A 15469-nucleotide genomic window follows, 5' to 3' on the forward strand; every position below is an offset into this window, starting at 1 on the left:
GAGCACGGTGCTTTTGAGGAGGTGGGAGTGGGCCCGGCCATGCTGGGGGTCGTGCTGGGTGCAGCCTCCATGGCCTGCAGACCTGCGCACACCAATGCATGGCCAGTGTAGACCTCCTGCTTGTGCACAAGCGTTACCAGTTTCACCTCACTCTGGTGCGACTCTGACCCCCACTGGGAGGGAGCTCTGAGGAGGGGCCCACGGGTGGGCCTTGTACACGTAGTCCATCCTTCCTCGGAGGGTTCTTCCTGTTCTGTGTCACAGATTTGAATCAAAGCCGAAGCCGAGTGCTCAGCAGCACAAGCTTTATTCAACGGCCGAGAGCGGAGAAGCAGGAACAGAGTCCACGAGTGAACCCTCTGCTCCTGGGGCGGTTAAGCAGTTGTTATAAAGGGTCTGGGGATGCAGGGGAGGGATGTTCATAGTTACTCGGGGAACTGGGCAGGCTTTTCTGGGGAGCAAGGGGGCCACCTCTTCTCTTGCCTTCTTTGTCCGTATGCTGCTGTCGCCGTGGCAGCTGTACACTGTCGCGGCGTCGGTGGGTGTGTCCCACAGTGTGTAAGGTGTTGGGCGGAGAGGATGGGGCCGAACAGCAGGAGGAGGAAAAGGGCCACAAGCGGGCCAAGAGCCGGGGAAACCGAGTCATCCAGGCGTCCAGGACCTCCTGGACTCCCTCCCAGAGCTGGTCCGCCCGTTTGTGTCGGGTTAGGTCCTCCAAGTTGTGAGTTGCCAACTTCACCCTCTCTCAGCTCCGATCGAGATGTCCAGAGCTGTGAACGTGGAAGCAGCAGGAGGTGTTTGCTGGGGCCCAGATTCCCCCTTGTTCGGCGTGGTCGTCGTGGCGCAGGCAGGGACAAGGCAGACTCGTAACCCTGGAGCAGGCTTGGGAGACAGCGGGTCAGGCTCACAGCAGTAAAGATAACGACTCCGCGTAATATTCCCGGTAAAAAAGAGAGACACGCATTAAGGAACGGGCTCCCCCAGAAGGTGGTGAGGTTTCCCGAGACTGGTCTGCAGCTGTGTTGTGCAGAGTTGATGGAGTGTTTTTCAAAGTCTCCAGCTACCTGTCCCTGGGAATGTTGAGCCCAGGGAGCGATCCCTGTAACTTAATCAGTGGGTCACACGAGGACGAGATGTTGGGACTGAGACAGGGCGCACCCGAAGGCAGGACCTGGAGGTGTGTCTCCCTGTTCATGAACTAGGAGGTCGTGTGTAGCTCAGGATATAGTTTTCTTCGATTCAGGTATCTACCACTTAATACACGTTTGTCCCGGAGTTCCACACGTGTTCAGGCAGGTTCAGCCCACGTAAAAGTGAGGTAACAAATCAGCGCAGGTCTGTTTTTCTCCTGTTAACAGTAAGACAGCCCTGGGCCAAGCTAACAGCTCCACAGAACCACAGCCAGGCTCCCTCTGATATCTTTTTCAGCCTGCAGCTTCTGTTCTCCTGATTATGGCTTGCTGGTCTCAAGAAGGCTGCTCCTCTCTTGCCATTTCATCTACGTTCCAGGCAGGAAGGAGGAAAAGGGCATATCTGGGCCATTTCATTTTGAGGAGCTCTCCCCAGGCTCTACCCAGCAGCTTTCACTCCATCTCCCTAACTAGACATGGCCGTCCCTGCAGGGTGGCTGGGACCTCACCTTCTAGGCTGGGCCCAGAGCCTGCCTGGCAGAGTGTCCATCCTGTTGGTATGGAAGCAAGGGAGCATGAGTTTCGGATCAGCAGCCAGCTCCTTCCTACCACTTGGCAGAGTAGTCAGTATTTCAGAAACTGTGTGTATCCTTGACCTCTGCCCTGAATCTGACAGAAAGAAGGCTTTTCCCCATTTCTTTGTGCTTCCCTCTCTGCACTCCACATGCTCGAGCTGTTCTGCAAATGTTGACTTCATTTCTTTTCTCGGTACGGGGGCTGGTCTGGTCCTGGCTTTCAGTATCTTCATGAAAATAAGAAAAAGGAGGAGGCACCAGCCGCCGTCTCAGGCAGGACTTGTTCCCTGCCACTCACCTGCCTCAGTTGGTGCCAGACCAGCTGGGTGTGGGCAGCTAGGTGCTCTCCCCTTGGCCCTGCAGCCGTTGCCCCAGGCCGTGCTCCTGGCTGCTTCTGCCTCCTGCAGAGTTGAGGTCATGGGTGAAAGGGACACTGTGAGCCCCCCTCCTGGCAGCTCCCGCCCTCCCGCCTGACTGGGAGGGGCCAAGGGCAGGATAAAAGCCGGCCACCTCTGGGTGTCTGAGGGACCGCCCTGCAGGTCCGGCCCAGGGAGCCCGCAGGTAAGGGCACCACTCGCCACGCTGCTCTACACCGGGGCCTCCTGCCTCCCCTGGACGGGGTGAGCCGCCTGAGCAGTTGCTGCAGAGAGAATGGGAGCTTAGGGCCGTGCTCCTCAGACCTCACAGTTTCCAGGTCTGCACCCTCCATGGTGGGTTCAACCTCTCCTGAGCTGTGGCCCAGGTGAGCGGGGCTGGGGTGAGCTAGTTATCCGAGGACCCTCCCCACCTCTGGTTGCCCCAAAGAAGAGCCTCAGCTCTTAGTGAACGTGCAGAAGTCCCTGTGGCTGTCTCTGTCTGTCCTCACCCTGAGCTCCAGGAGAAAGGCCGGGACTGAGTGAGTAAGACGTTCTGATCTGTCTTATGGCATCTCCTGCTTCAGCTCGACACTGGACGCTGTCAGGCTGTAATAGCAGAACGGTTTCCGCGTCTGTAGCGCCTGCATGATCAGGGAGGTCAAAAGGTTTGTCGGCCAAAATGTCATATGGGTAACTGAAATGACAGAGCTGGATGGTCCCATGTAGCTGCCACGGCCCACGTGTGGCCACTGGACCCTTGGAAGCAGAGAGGCGAAGTGAGAGGTGCTGAGAGGTAAACACCCACACAGCCTTAGAAGACGAGGCGGGGTGGCGTAGATGCCCCAGCAGCGCCTTTTTTGTGTTGAGTGCACCTCGAAATCATGATATTCTGGCTCTCTCGGGTTAAATAAAATCCGCTATTAAAATTAGCTTCACCTTTTCTTTCCACTTTTTAATGCAGTTCCTAGCACCTATAGCTGACGTCCCTGGCACCCTTGTTTCTCCGGTGGGCCCGCAGGAGAGGGTTGTCTGGAAACTTCTGCCTGGACAGACTCTTGCTGGCAAAACACACGACCGTGTGGCTCTGCATGCCAGGGGTTGTGAAATCTGGAGAGTTCCTGAGTCACGTGTTCTCTGGCAGCGGAGGTGGCTGGTTGGCGGTCACCCCTGCCTTCCTTGACAGAACGAGCTGATTCTTTGGGGATTATCATCAGGTTAACTCATCAACGAGGAGGAGGTGGTTCAGCAGGGGGGGCGTGTCCTCGAGTCCGTGTGGTGGGACAGGAGTTCATTTTATTGGGGTGCTTGAGGCTAGGTCAACCCTGGCTCAGGTGTTCGGCTCTCAGAAAACAGGCGTTTCTCACTCACCTGCCTCAGTTGGTGCCGGGCCAGCTGGGACCGTGCTTGTGTGAGAATGAACATGGGCCAGTAAGTTCTGGTGGGTTTTATGCTGCAAGAAGCACCCACACATTTCAGAGAGAAGACTTCTTTGTGGTCTCTCCAGCAGTTTAGTTTCTGTGAGCTGAAATCGACTGGGTACAGGTGAGTGTGGGGTGGGCTGAGACCTGGGGCCCTGGCCGCCCTGCCTGGCAGTCCTGTGTGATTCTGGCACAGATTAGCCGAAGGCCAGGCCTGGGGTCCGGGGGCTGGGCACATGCGCCACCTCGGGCACAGTGGCAGGAGGTGAAAAGATGTCCTCATGAATTAAGCTGTGCGCCCCCTGCCCCCGTTCAACGGGTCTCTGGTGAATGATAGTAATCGTCTGTGGCAGAGCCGCCCATGTTTCTGCGCTGTGCACGGTGTTAGGACGGTGAGTACTGGGGTGGGGAAGAGGTTCTTTTCTGCAAGGACTCCCCCCGCGGTTACTAGGCATCTAACTAGATGCTTGCCTTAAGAGACAGCTGTCAAGCGGTGGTTCGTTTCACAATCATTTGATTACTGTTGCTGCCAGGACCTGTAGGGTGAAGGGCTTGCCCACGTTTGTGGAGGAGCAGGTGTGGTGGTGGCCCTGGGGTGGCGGGCTGTGCCGGGACCCCGAGGAACACACCGAGAGCCATGCCTGGTCGGGTCGGAAGAGCCGGATGCTGGGAGGGCCTTAGAGCGGGTGTCCAGGGCCTCAGCAGTGGAGCGGGCGCTGGAGCCAGCCCTGCCAAGTCCGCTGCGCCCACCCTGGGCCCCGCAGGGTGGGAGGCTCGATGGAGGCAAGAAGGGCTGAGCCTGGAGAGCCCGGCCCGGGGCGCCCAGGGCTGCCATCGTCACCCGCCCTCATTAACTGCTCTGCGGCGTTGCCTGCGTCAGCCCAGCTCTGGCTTCTTTAAGGAGCACTGAGCCCCGAGCACCGCGGCTGCCAGCAACTCTCTAAGTGCGGAGTCCTCCAAAGGCCCGGCTGTTTCTTCCGTTCTCACGTCGTCCCTCCCTCAGTGGCTGGATGGCTAGCTCCTTGGATTTACAGATATTTCCAGGGGAGCCAGTGTGATGTTAATGGGCTGACTGCCCCCTTCTCCTATTTTGACTCATTTCCGTGGCCTCTGCATTATTTCATGAAGTTATGCAGCTACGGAAACAGTGGCTGCCGTTAGTGAGTTAGACACAAACACAGTGATTCCTGCTGAACTTGGAGCTCGAGGGGGCAGGAGTGTGAGCCGCTGGAGGACAGTCGGCTGGGGGTGCACTCAGCGCCGTGGTTTCCCGGGATCAGGGGGCCGCGTAAGGGCATTTCTGCCGTGTGTGGAAAGCACCCGGTGGGCGCCCAACATGAACGTGGGGTCCTGTGATCAGTAAAATGTGAGCAGACGTGCCCACCCCCCACGGAAACCAAAGCAACGGAGTGTCTGAGTCCAAAACAAGGTAGATAAATGCCCAAGGTCCAGAAATGGAACTGAGATGCAAAGCAGGGGGGACAGCCAAGGTGGAGGCTGTGGAAGTGCCACCTGGAGGTCCCACTGGTCGGAGGACAGGGTCCTAAGTGCTCTGCTGCAGAAGGGGACACACATGGCCAGCTTGTTGCTTGAAACCAGAGGTTGGCTTGGGGGAGTCCTGCCGGTGAGGGGGCCCAGGTGGGAGGGAGGGCTGAGCACAGAGTGACTGCTGACCTGTCACAGCAGCCACGGTCTTCTAGGGAGCTGGGGGCCGAGAGGGCAAGCGGGACAAGGCTCTTGATGCTGCAGAGTGCCACACCCTTGGGTGCCCCTCTGAGCTGCAGCATCCCCAACATCACAGCACAGCCAGAGCCCCAAGCGCTGTTCTGTGCCCGGTCTGGACCAAAGGCCTCAGATGGTCAGACGGAGGGGGCTGCACCCAGAGGGAGGGAGTTTCAGCAAAACAGCTCGAAACTCCCGACCAAGGTCAGGGTCGACGGGAAGTCTGACACCAAGACGGCGCACAGAAACCGAGGTCAGAATCGGATTTCTCCCCAGGTGGAACTTGTTTTGTGAAACAGTTTGGAAAGAGGCTCGAAAGTGTGCGCTGTGTTCAGGATGCTCAGAGAGGGGGATGAAGCTGTAGCACCTGTCAAACGAGACGAGAGTTGGAGGCAGAAATGGGCGAGTGAGGGGCTGGTAAACAACCCCGGTGTCTCTGATTTGGAACTGGGGGAGGTAAAAAAATGTCAGCTTTGTCACTAATCTGTTGAAGAATGTGGCTTAAATGTCCCGCGATGCTGGGCTTGCTGATTCTAAGCCCCAGGGCCAGCCAGGTGTCCCGCCAGGTGTCCCGCCAGGTGTGGCAGCCGTGGGCAACTGCAGCCCACCACGGGGCAGGGCCTGCCCCTGCGATGCTGGGGCAGGAGGGCGAGAGGGTAGGGGCTCCATAGGCAGGGGTCCCGGGGAGGAGGGGCTGCCCTGGACTGAGTGCTCAGTGGATGGTGGGGTGAGCAGCGGCCTCCCCAGAGGGGACTGAAGGGCCGGCGCCCTCTGCTCCCAGTGTCAGAAAATGCAGCCACACGGGGTGCCGTGGCCCGTCCCCTAGGCCAGCCAGCACCAAAGGATGGGCTGTTGATTCACCTTCCTGCCCAGCCTCGGGCCTGGCCCACCGATGGAGTGGTCCTCGGGGGCCCTGGCGCCCTGTGTGAGGGTGCTGCTCTCCCAGCGCGGGGTGTGGCGCCCCTCCTGAAACAGGGCTGCTCTCCAGTCACCTGTTAATGGAGCAGGCCTCGCGCTGTCTCCTGTCTCCATTCTCTCTTAAAGATTACAAAAATAACACTGCCCACTTTCAACAATGAAGCACTTTAGACTTCCTTCCCCTGGGTCCTGGGCCGCATCTCCCCTCCTGAGCCTGGAGCGGGGGCAGGGAGCCGGGGCCCCCCAGAGCACCTGCACCACAGCTGGGAGCTGGGGAGCTGCAGGAGCCTGCCTTTCGCCAGCTGTCACTTTGTCACTTCTGCCCTCCGCGGGCAGAGAAGGGGCCGGCCATCCGCCAAGCTGGTCAGACTCCGGGTCAGTACAGACCGTGGGTTCGACCACTGGAGGTCTGGGGGCTTTTCTTTTCTCTTTCTCTTTTTGAACATTAGAAAAATAATGCATCCCCATGTTCAAAAATAAAACTAGGGAGCTTTCTTAACCAAGGCTTCTGAGCACAAAATGTCGGTGCTCCGAGCCATGGGGCATTGCACAGGGGATGAAGTTACTTGCGAACTTCAGTGCGTGAATTTTCGTGGAGTCTCTTTTGGAGGGTCTGCCACCGCGGGGGGTCAGGCGGCGGTTCTGCCCTCTCCGTCATGGGCGGTTTGATGCCTCCAGCCTTGCTGGCAGGTGTGCCGTGGAAACCACCGTTCGGCTTGGACAGAGTCACAGTTTCAGGGAATGTGGGCATAAAGTGGGGTTTGCACTAACTGCAATTACAGATTGACAAGGATTACATGCACACCCATGACTTGGGGGAAAGACTTTGGTTCTCTTTCTTTCCTATTTTTTCCTTGCTAGATTTTTTTTATTGCTTAGGAGAAAATTTCTCTAAGTAAAAAGATGGTAATTTATATTACTTTTTTATTTTGAAATCTAAGGAAGCTTTGATCAGAAAAATCGTTCATGGACTGACTCCTAGGTATTAGGGTAGAAACAGCAATGAGCGGAGCTGGTGTTTCTCCCCGGAAACCGGGCATCTGAAAGCCTTTTGTGTGTCAGGTTGAGTCCCTCTAGCAAATTTTCATTTTGTAAATCTGCATGGTAAAAAACTTCTCTTTCAAATTTTTTTCTACACGCTGGGCTGACTGAGGGTGGGGAGACCTGTTCCACAGGTCACACTTGGCAGCCCTGGTTTCACACTCTTGTTCTGAGAGCCCTGTCTGGCCTGGAGACCATCGGTGCACCCAGCTGGGGGCCGAGTCGGGGAGGCCAAGAGCTCCAGGCTGTGCCCAGCCCTGGACAGTTTGACGACACTGGCTCAGATGCCAGTCCCTTAATTACGCCTGGAGAGAGTGCCGTCAGTTCTGTGAGAGGGGCTCAGCCAGTTTGGGAGAGTTGTCTAGGACGGAGGTGGGAGTGTGGGGAGGGTGGGTGGGGCCAGCCCTCAGGGGCCCTCAGCCACATCCTGGCACCTCACTCCCAGGGGCCTTGCAGAGGGGCGGTTTGTGTTCACGGCTTTGTTTTGCTGTAAAGTTAAAAAAAAAATGGTTCGCCTCCGTTTTTTGGAAAAGGTTGAGTGTCAACTGGCGACATACAGGTCAGGAATTTTATACCTGGCCCCCGAGTGCCCTCCCGCTGGGTCTCGAGTGGTGCTGTGGGGACCCCCTGTCCATCCACCAGGGCAGACATCCAGGCCACAGTGTGGAGCACGGAGTGAGAAAGTCCAGTCTCAGAGCCGCAGCATCACAGTGAGGGTGGCATTGGACACCCACATCCATCGGAACAGACCCAGACCCCACAGCTGTCAGCCCTGGGAGGGGCTCTGGCTGGGAGACCCCTTATTACTGTGCGCCTCTGTGCAGTTTCACTTTTTTACAGCAATAATGTCTTACTCTCTATTAATCTACAAAATCTCATCAATTTACAAAATCTTTAAAAAACAGAGCTCAAAAGTTGGACTCTCTTACTTGCAATGTTCTATCTGAGCTAAAGCACAGGACGGGCTAGTTGACTGCAGGCTGGGAGCGGGTGCAGCCTCTCGGGGTCCCGGGTTGGGTGGGGGTCTCTGGCGGTCTGCCCCAGTCTGTTCAGACCTGATTCTCGAGGTCAGCGGAGGAAAGCTGCTGCTTCACCGCCTTCTCCCGGGCGTGTCTTCGCCCCTCCCTTCGTGAACCACAGCGGGTTTCTCTCCCGCCTGAGGCTCGCGTGTTCTCAGCTTGAGAGGAGGTCCACCTTTCCGTGGAGATGAGAGAATAGGCATTTCCGGAGCATCTTGGTTGGGTTTTGCTCCTTAGCTCTTTAGGGTGCAGTTTTTGTTTGTGGAAATGGTAGTTTTGCAGTTAGATGACCTGGATTAGAATCCTGATTCTGCCACCTACTCGCCGTGTGACTTTGGGCAAGTTGCTTAACCTCTCTGTACCTCAGTTTCCTCATCTGTAAAATGGAGCTTGTAAGAGTGTCCGCCTCCTAAGAGTGCTATGAAGAGTGACTGAGCAAATGCATGCAGAGCCGTCGGGTGCCCAGTGACAGGGACCAGCGCACACGCAGGGGCGCTAGTTACAGACAGCCGTCACCCCGCACAGGACGGTGACCTCCAGGGTCTGCTGCCTCCTGTGGGGGGCTGATAGGTGTCAGGCGGGTCTGCCAGCCACTGGGCACTGCCTGCCACTCACAGATGCAGCAGGCGCGTGATAGCCACTCAGCTAACGGAGGCGGCCGTCCTCGAGGGATGACAGCCCCTGTCAGCAGAGAGGGACGGCGCAGGTGGTTCAGGCCCCAGCCGAGCGCCCCATTCGGTGATCGTGGTTCAACGGCTTCCAGCACATCCCCGACGCGGTCTGCTCTGCTGCAGAGGAAGCGGGACGGAGCCGAACTGCACTGTTTGGAAAATGCATACTGGGAAGGTTGGAAAGGATATCAAGGGACACGCAGGCCCCTGCCACCTGTGCGTCCATCCAGGGAGAAAGAGCAAGTGTGCGGGTCCATGTAAGTGTGTGACACTTTACTGTGGGTGTCACCCTGTCCTTTCGCCTCAGCGGCCTGGAAGGTCCCTCTCTTTGCCCCTTCACGGCAGCCCAGAGCGCGTCACTGACCCATTGCTGGCCCGGAATCCCCTCTGGAGAGATGCGTGGAGGGCCCAGGCACGGGGTACTGACGGAAGCGCCATGGGGCTTCCCTCCTGGGCTAGCAGCTTCGGGTCTCTCTGGGCCTCCCACCCCCCTCCTCAGTGTTCCAGCCCCTGGTCCTGCTGGGGAGGGGGGAGGTTGGGTCCAGCCCAGCTTCCTCCTCCTCTTGTAAGAGGCTGTCCCTGGGCGTTATGCTGCCGCTAGGGTTTGTTGCATATGATGGTTCTCACTCCTCCTGCCACTTAGTACATCGAGCATCTTAGAACCGTGTCCTAGGTCACCGCATGGTCGGTCTGTCTGTCTGTCATTTGAACAAACGCACACCGTTGAGTCAGATCAACACTTGGGTATTCCCTGTTCCCCACTCCAGGTTCCTTCTGTGCCCCAACTCCTGCGGACGTGGCAGAACGGACCTGTATGCTCACAGTGTCACACCGGGCACAGCTCCCGGCTTTGTTTTCTTGAATTAGGGTAACTTTCATCAAGGGATTGGAAGCCCAGGGTGACAGCTCTCTGGAGGGCTGTGTGCGCCCCCAGACTGCCGCGTCCGCATGCCAGTCACACAGCCTGAAGGTTCAATAGAAATTTTAATAGTGATTTTTAGATGAAGTGGTTAGGAACATAGCAAGCTGATGCATATGAATTTTAAGATTCATGATCATTGTTCAAACAGATTTCATGTCTGAAACTATATTTTGTTTAGAAGTTGCTTTCCGTGTGGGAGTTTTCTGTCTGGAGTGAGTTTTAAGCTGGTGGTGCCAGTTATGGAAACAGTGTCTAGTTTATGAAGATGTGTCGGCTCCACGCGGAACGCCGTGCTGTTTGGTTCCATCTCATAACAGGCTGGGATTTGCCACACACAGCTCTCTTTCTTGCCATTCTGTGGTTTCACTTCTTCGACAACCACTGGCTGGTTCTTGCAGGAGCCTCAGTGCTGTGTGCCCGTCGTCCTCACCACGTCCACCGCTCACGTCACTGCCTCGTAGAAGGTCGCACAGTGAGGAAACAAAGCCTGCCAACCAGTCCCAAAATGCAGAGTCTTGAGAAAATAAGTGTCTTCTCATTACCTGAACACCTGGTGCCCAGGGTGGCTGAGGGCCGGAGAGCCCGTCACAGGCCTCGGAAGACTTTGCAGGGTGACCCCCTGTCAGATGGGAGCTGGTCGTCTTGTAGCCCACCCTTAGCAAGCGAGCCCCACCTACGAGTGTGGCGTTATCCAGGACACCTGCTCCTGGGCACGCCCTCTGAGCGTGTTCCTCCCCCTGGCCTGCATCAGCACCGCAGAATAATTGCGAGTTGCACAAACAGCGTCTGGTGTAGAAAGTTTCTGAATACGCTTCAGAGCTCGGGAGACCTGGCCGCTGGTTTTCCTGGGCTCACACCGCAGACTGTTTACTCGTGTTTGGTTTGCATAGTAACCTGTGTGCTCCGTGTGTCCCGGGGTGGATTGGAGGGGCGCTGCATCAGCCGGTCCCTGAGAGCACCAGCCCCGTTCCCAGAGCTCTGCCACCAGCGGCTTCTTCCCCAGAGCGAGTCAGGGCGAAGAGCCTTTTCCTGTGGGGCTTTATTTTTGTTATTTATTTGTGTATTTAAAGCTGTGCAAGGGCAGCTTGGGTTGCAGAGCGGAATACAAAACTGCCTGGCTCCTCATGTGAAGCCAGGAAGTCGCCTGCTGTAGGCGCCACCGTTGTGTCCTCAGCTGGGCCCTCGGTTGTGTCCTCCAGAACAGCGTGGACGTGCGTGGGACCGGAGAATGCTTCTCTAGACGGTGTGGGGCTGCGGACACTGCGTCTTCCTCTTCTTCCTGGGAGCAGAGGGGAAAACTCAAGAAACGCACAGCGTTTCCTAGTAAGTGCAGCCAAAAAGCACTGGGAGCTCCACGTGCCAGCAGCGGTCAGTGGGAAGACACCCTGGGCGGAGCGTGAGGCGGGCTCGACGTTCTCAGCAGGAGGGAGCCCTGTGAGGCCTTGGGGAGGCCGGGGAGTCTTGAGCAAGTGCTTGTGGCACCTTTCCCCCTTGTTGGTCGTCCTGCACCACGTAGCGGGCATCACGACGTCCTCTCCCACTTCTAACGCTGAGCCAAATCTGGATAAACAGGCTGGTGAGATGACGTTCCCAGTGGGCTGGCGGCGTCTTGTTAGCCTAATAAATGCAGTGGGACTTTGGAGGGGGTGCGGCTCGGCTGCCTGGGACAACTGTGCTTGGCGAGTCCTGAGAGCCAGAGGTATAGAGCAGAGCCATAACTGCTGAGGCTCCTTTCCTTCTGGAAGCTCCGCCTCGTCACTGCTATTCTGTGGGTCTGGGCAGGACCCATTTTCTCGAGGTTTCTGATGTCAGGAATGGACATGTGTCTCTGGGGAAACCACGGGAAGAAGGGTAACGAACTGTGATTTACCAGCCAGCGTCTGAGGCTCGGAGCAGCTGGGACACAGCCCTGGCCCCTGGGAGCCGCTGGAGACAGAAGAAGCCAGGGTTCACCCCTGGGGGGTCTGGGGTAGGACTGGCCGCACCGGGGGCAGGGAAGAGCTCCGGGGCCAGCGTCAGCGCAACCTGGGTTCAGATCCTGGTTCTGGCTCTTTGGGATCTTGGGCAGCATCATTGGAGTTGGCGGGAGTGCCGACAGAGCAGAGCTGTGTGGTCTTTGAATGAGTAACTCCTGTGTATACCTGTCGCTTAGTGTGACCTTGGCGTGGCCTCTGTGGCCTCTCGTCTGTGTCTGGGCGTGGTCTCCCTGACCTCTCACCAGTGCATCTTGGCCTGCCTTTGTGGTTTTCTTAGTCTCCCCGTTGCCTCTGTGCTCTCTCACACCACAGTGTGAACCAGCCCTCCCAGCTGACTTACAGGTTGTCAGCACCCGATTCTGGGGTGTTTCCAGATGGGGTCCCCCTGGACGGCCGGGACAGGAGGGGTGAGGCTGGCAGAAGCTGGATCCTAGTTTCTGTGAGGGCCCAGGGTGAGGCAGGGGAAGGGTCAGAGCTCTGACCCGCACACATCTGGACTGCAGGTGAGCAGAGGGAACAGGGCAGGGGAGGGGGTGGCTCAGACGGCAGGAAAAGTGACAGAGGGAATGGGAGGGGCCAGGCCCCGGGCGCTCAGGCCTGCCAGCAGGCATGGACAGGGCTGGTCGCCGCTGTCCCCACCTGCCCTCCGCTAGAGGGGAATCGTATGTCTGTTCTGGAAGCTGGCTAGAGGCACGGCTCGCTGCATGGCTCCTGCAGGTGCCACCGTGGACCCCGCGAGCACCGGCAGCTGCTGCACGCCCACATGGGTGGCCCACAAGGCCAGGCTTTCTCTCTTCCCCCAGCCTCAGGCACCCCTCCCAGAGGTCGTGCTTTAGCTCCCTCCTGGAGGTTCGCTCTCTGAGGTTCTACTGCATGTTTAAGTGGCGGTTGCTCCCTGTTTCCCAGGGCGGGAACTCGTGGGCTCAGCAGGTGCTGGGTGAAGGGGCGGCTGACTCTGCCTAGGGACTCCCTTCGCCGTGCACCTCACCGTCTCTGGGCAGACAACTTGGGGTACCCCACTGGATGGGGTGGGTGTCAGCGGGGCTAAGAATGAGAAGTTCTCTTTGAAACTACCTAATAATAACTGCTCACTTGCCGTTGCCTGCTTCCCCGCTGGCGGTCCAGCCGTGCTGCTGGCTAAGTGGGAGCCATTGCCTTCACCTGAGTTTCTCTCAGTTACACGTGTAACAAAGGGAGAGCAGAAATTTCATGAGGACGTTTATCTAGTCTAAAGAAGGTTTTGTCAAGTTTTTAAAACATCCCTTTTATGTTGCTGCTCTGAGGAAATCACCAGGAAATCCTATCAACTGATTCCCAGGTCTTCTCTTTTGATATTTTGGTATAAATCATTCATTTTCAGGTCCAGGGAAGTAATGCAGAGATATTATATTCCTGTGACATTTTCTTGTGCAATGCATTCAAATTAGTTTTGTTCTCCTTAACCTTAAAAAAGAGACGTGGAGAATGACAACCCCAAGAGTGACACAGAGGCCGGGGTGAAGTTGGCAGTGGGTGTGGCTCTCAGGCCAAGGAGGGTGAGGACCCCTGGTCGATGGGGCCTGAGCCCGGGCTTGCCGCACAGTGGCAGGCAGGACCCCAACTCGGGGGTGTCTCCACTCAACAGAAACACTACGGGAGGAGAATTTTGACAAAATCCCAATGTCAACATTTCAAAATAAGTGAAACCAAGACTCTAAACATTCTAGGCTTGCTGCGTTTTACACGAATAATTAAAGAGCATAATAAGAAGCAGCAACCATCTCCACATTCCATGCAGTTAATGTAACCACAGACAGGGCCGAGGTTTTGTTTCGGTCCTGTCCCTAGCCTGGAGAGACATCGTGGGGACACCTTGTCATCTCTGTTGGCTGTCTCCTCCACGGCCAGAGGTTTGGGAACGATGGTGACATCATCATCAGAGATAACCGTTTTCAGCATTTGCCATGCCAGGCCTTTCTCTAGTTGCTGTCCCTGTGTAAACGCTGCCACCACCCATTGCCATGGGTACAGTTATTACTTGCATTTTGCAGTTGAGGAAACTGAGGCTCAGCCAGGAACTGGGGGCGGTGCTGGCACTGGACGCTAGTCGGATGGCCAAGGCTCGCTGGGACCCTCTCCTCTGGGGCTCTGTCTGTGATGTGCTGAAGACCCCAAAGTTCCACAGTCCAAAGCAAGGGCAAGAGCCTGGGCCGTATCAGCAGACCTGCGCCCTCGAGCCCGCCCGCGCTCAGCATCGAGAACCAGGAATGGCACAGCCTGGAAATGATGCAGGTGCAGCCGACTGTTCCTCTGTTCTCTGTCCCCAACCCATCGGGAGCTCCGTGCTCAGGGACGATGCTGAGCCCCGGGAGCAGAGGGCAGGCCCTGTCACTGCTCCCAGGGGCCTAGAGGCCAGCAGAGAACGGGAGAAGGGAACCCAGCACAGCTGGGGAGCCATGGTGCTGTTGACAGGCCTGGAGGCAGCCCCAGGGGTCCAGTCTCCAGGACAAGGGCTCAGAGGGGCCTGCAGCAGTGTGGGGTATGCAGGAATCCCACAGGCCACCCAGCCTCCTGCCGAGGGGCCAGCCTGCCTCCCAGCCTGCAATCACAGCAGGACGCTGGGGACAAGGACAGGATGTGGGGTGAGTCTGAAAGGGCTGGAATTCGGAAGGCGGCTGTTGGGGGGCACAGTGGCAGCCGGGGGTGGGCCATGACCCGATTTCCACTTTGGACATGTTGTTCTGGCTGCACTGTGGAGGAGCAGGTTGGCACAGTGAAGTCCTGGGGGCTCCCGAAGACAAAGCCTTTCTGGCGGAGGGCAGAGCCAGCCCCGGCCTCAGGAAGTCCTCACAAATGCCTTTTTAAATGAGAACTGGCCTCGGGCAAAGGCCGACTCCAGGTGCTGCCTCCCACCGTCCAGTCAAGGGCCCCGGCCGCCCTTCCGAAGGCCTGAGAGCGATGCAAGGTGGGGCTGCACAACCTCGTAGGCCGGCGTCCCCACGGCTCGGGCACGCCGAGGCCCCCAGAGGTCTTAATGCTGCCTCTGCCCGACTTTGGGCCGCGGTCGTGTAGACGTGGAGCACTGCACAGCTCTCCGAGAAAGGAGAGTTTCTCGTTATTGTTTGTTAGAAAGGCCGAGGTCCGGATACAGCAGGGCACACGGCCTTGCCTCTCAGGCCTCCCCGTCACCAGGAGCGCTGTCACCTCTAGGAGAGCACGCACGGCTGCTTAGGAGGGGTCCTCCCGGGTCAGCAGCTTCTCGTGCTGCTTTGGGGATTAGGGAGTAGGAAAGCCTTAGCCAGCAGTGTGCTGCTCAGGGCAATCCTCCGAAGCCCCGTCAGGGGGCCAAGTGGAGGAGCAACGCCCGCCTGTCTCCTCGCAGCCTCTGGGCCAGAGGCCAGGGTATGGGCGACAGACAGATGCCTGTGGAAGGAGCCTTACAGTAACCATCCAGAGGGCCCAGGCCCAGCCGCCTCTGGGTCCCACGGGCACGTTGGCACACTGCAGACCCCCTGGGGAGCACAGGGGGCGGGGTCCAGTGTTTCCAGCCGTGGGGTCCTCCCGCTGTGCAGGGCGCAGGTGGGGTGGGAGGGGCTGTGGCCAGGTGGGCGCAGGTGGCCTGGGCTGTCATCTGTTTGCAAGTAGGTCTTTTGTGTCACCTGCCACGGGAGATGCACACAGCAATGACTGCCATTTTGTCCCAGTACGGCGTGATGCCCTGAAGGAGGATCCCTCAGCCAGA

The 15469-nt window shown here is 57.5% G+C and overlaps 1 protein-coding gene across 5 annotated transcripts in view; it reads left to right on the plus strand.

Annotated features, from left to right (window-relative positions):
* The window catches only part of AGPAT3 (1-acylglycerol-3-phosphate O-acyltransferase 3), a 98339-nt gene that overhangs the window by 37933 nt on the left and 44937 nt on the right, over positions 1-15469 (plus strand). Inside the window, exon 1 of one of the 5 annotated variants that reach the window (XM_014736414.3) lies at positions 2227-2447. The exons of 2 other annotated variants lie outside the window; for them this stretch is intronic. The gene's annotated coding sequence lies outside the window, so the exon portion shown is untranslated. Of the gene's footprint in view, positions 1-2226; positions 2448-3239; positions 3604-15469 lie in introns of those variants that run through there. 2 more of the 5 variants (XM_014736415.3, XM_070252196.1) reach the window with 2 other exon arrangements.

Source organism: Equus caballus, chromosome 26 (genome assembly GCF_041296265.1).
Source record: "Equus caballus isolate H_3958 breed thoroughbred chromosome 26, TB-T2T, whole genome shotgun sequence".
Lineage (NCBI taxonomy): Eukaryota > Metazoa > Chordata > Mammalia > Perissodactyla > Equidae > Equus > Equus caballus.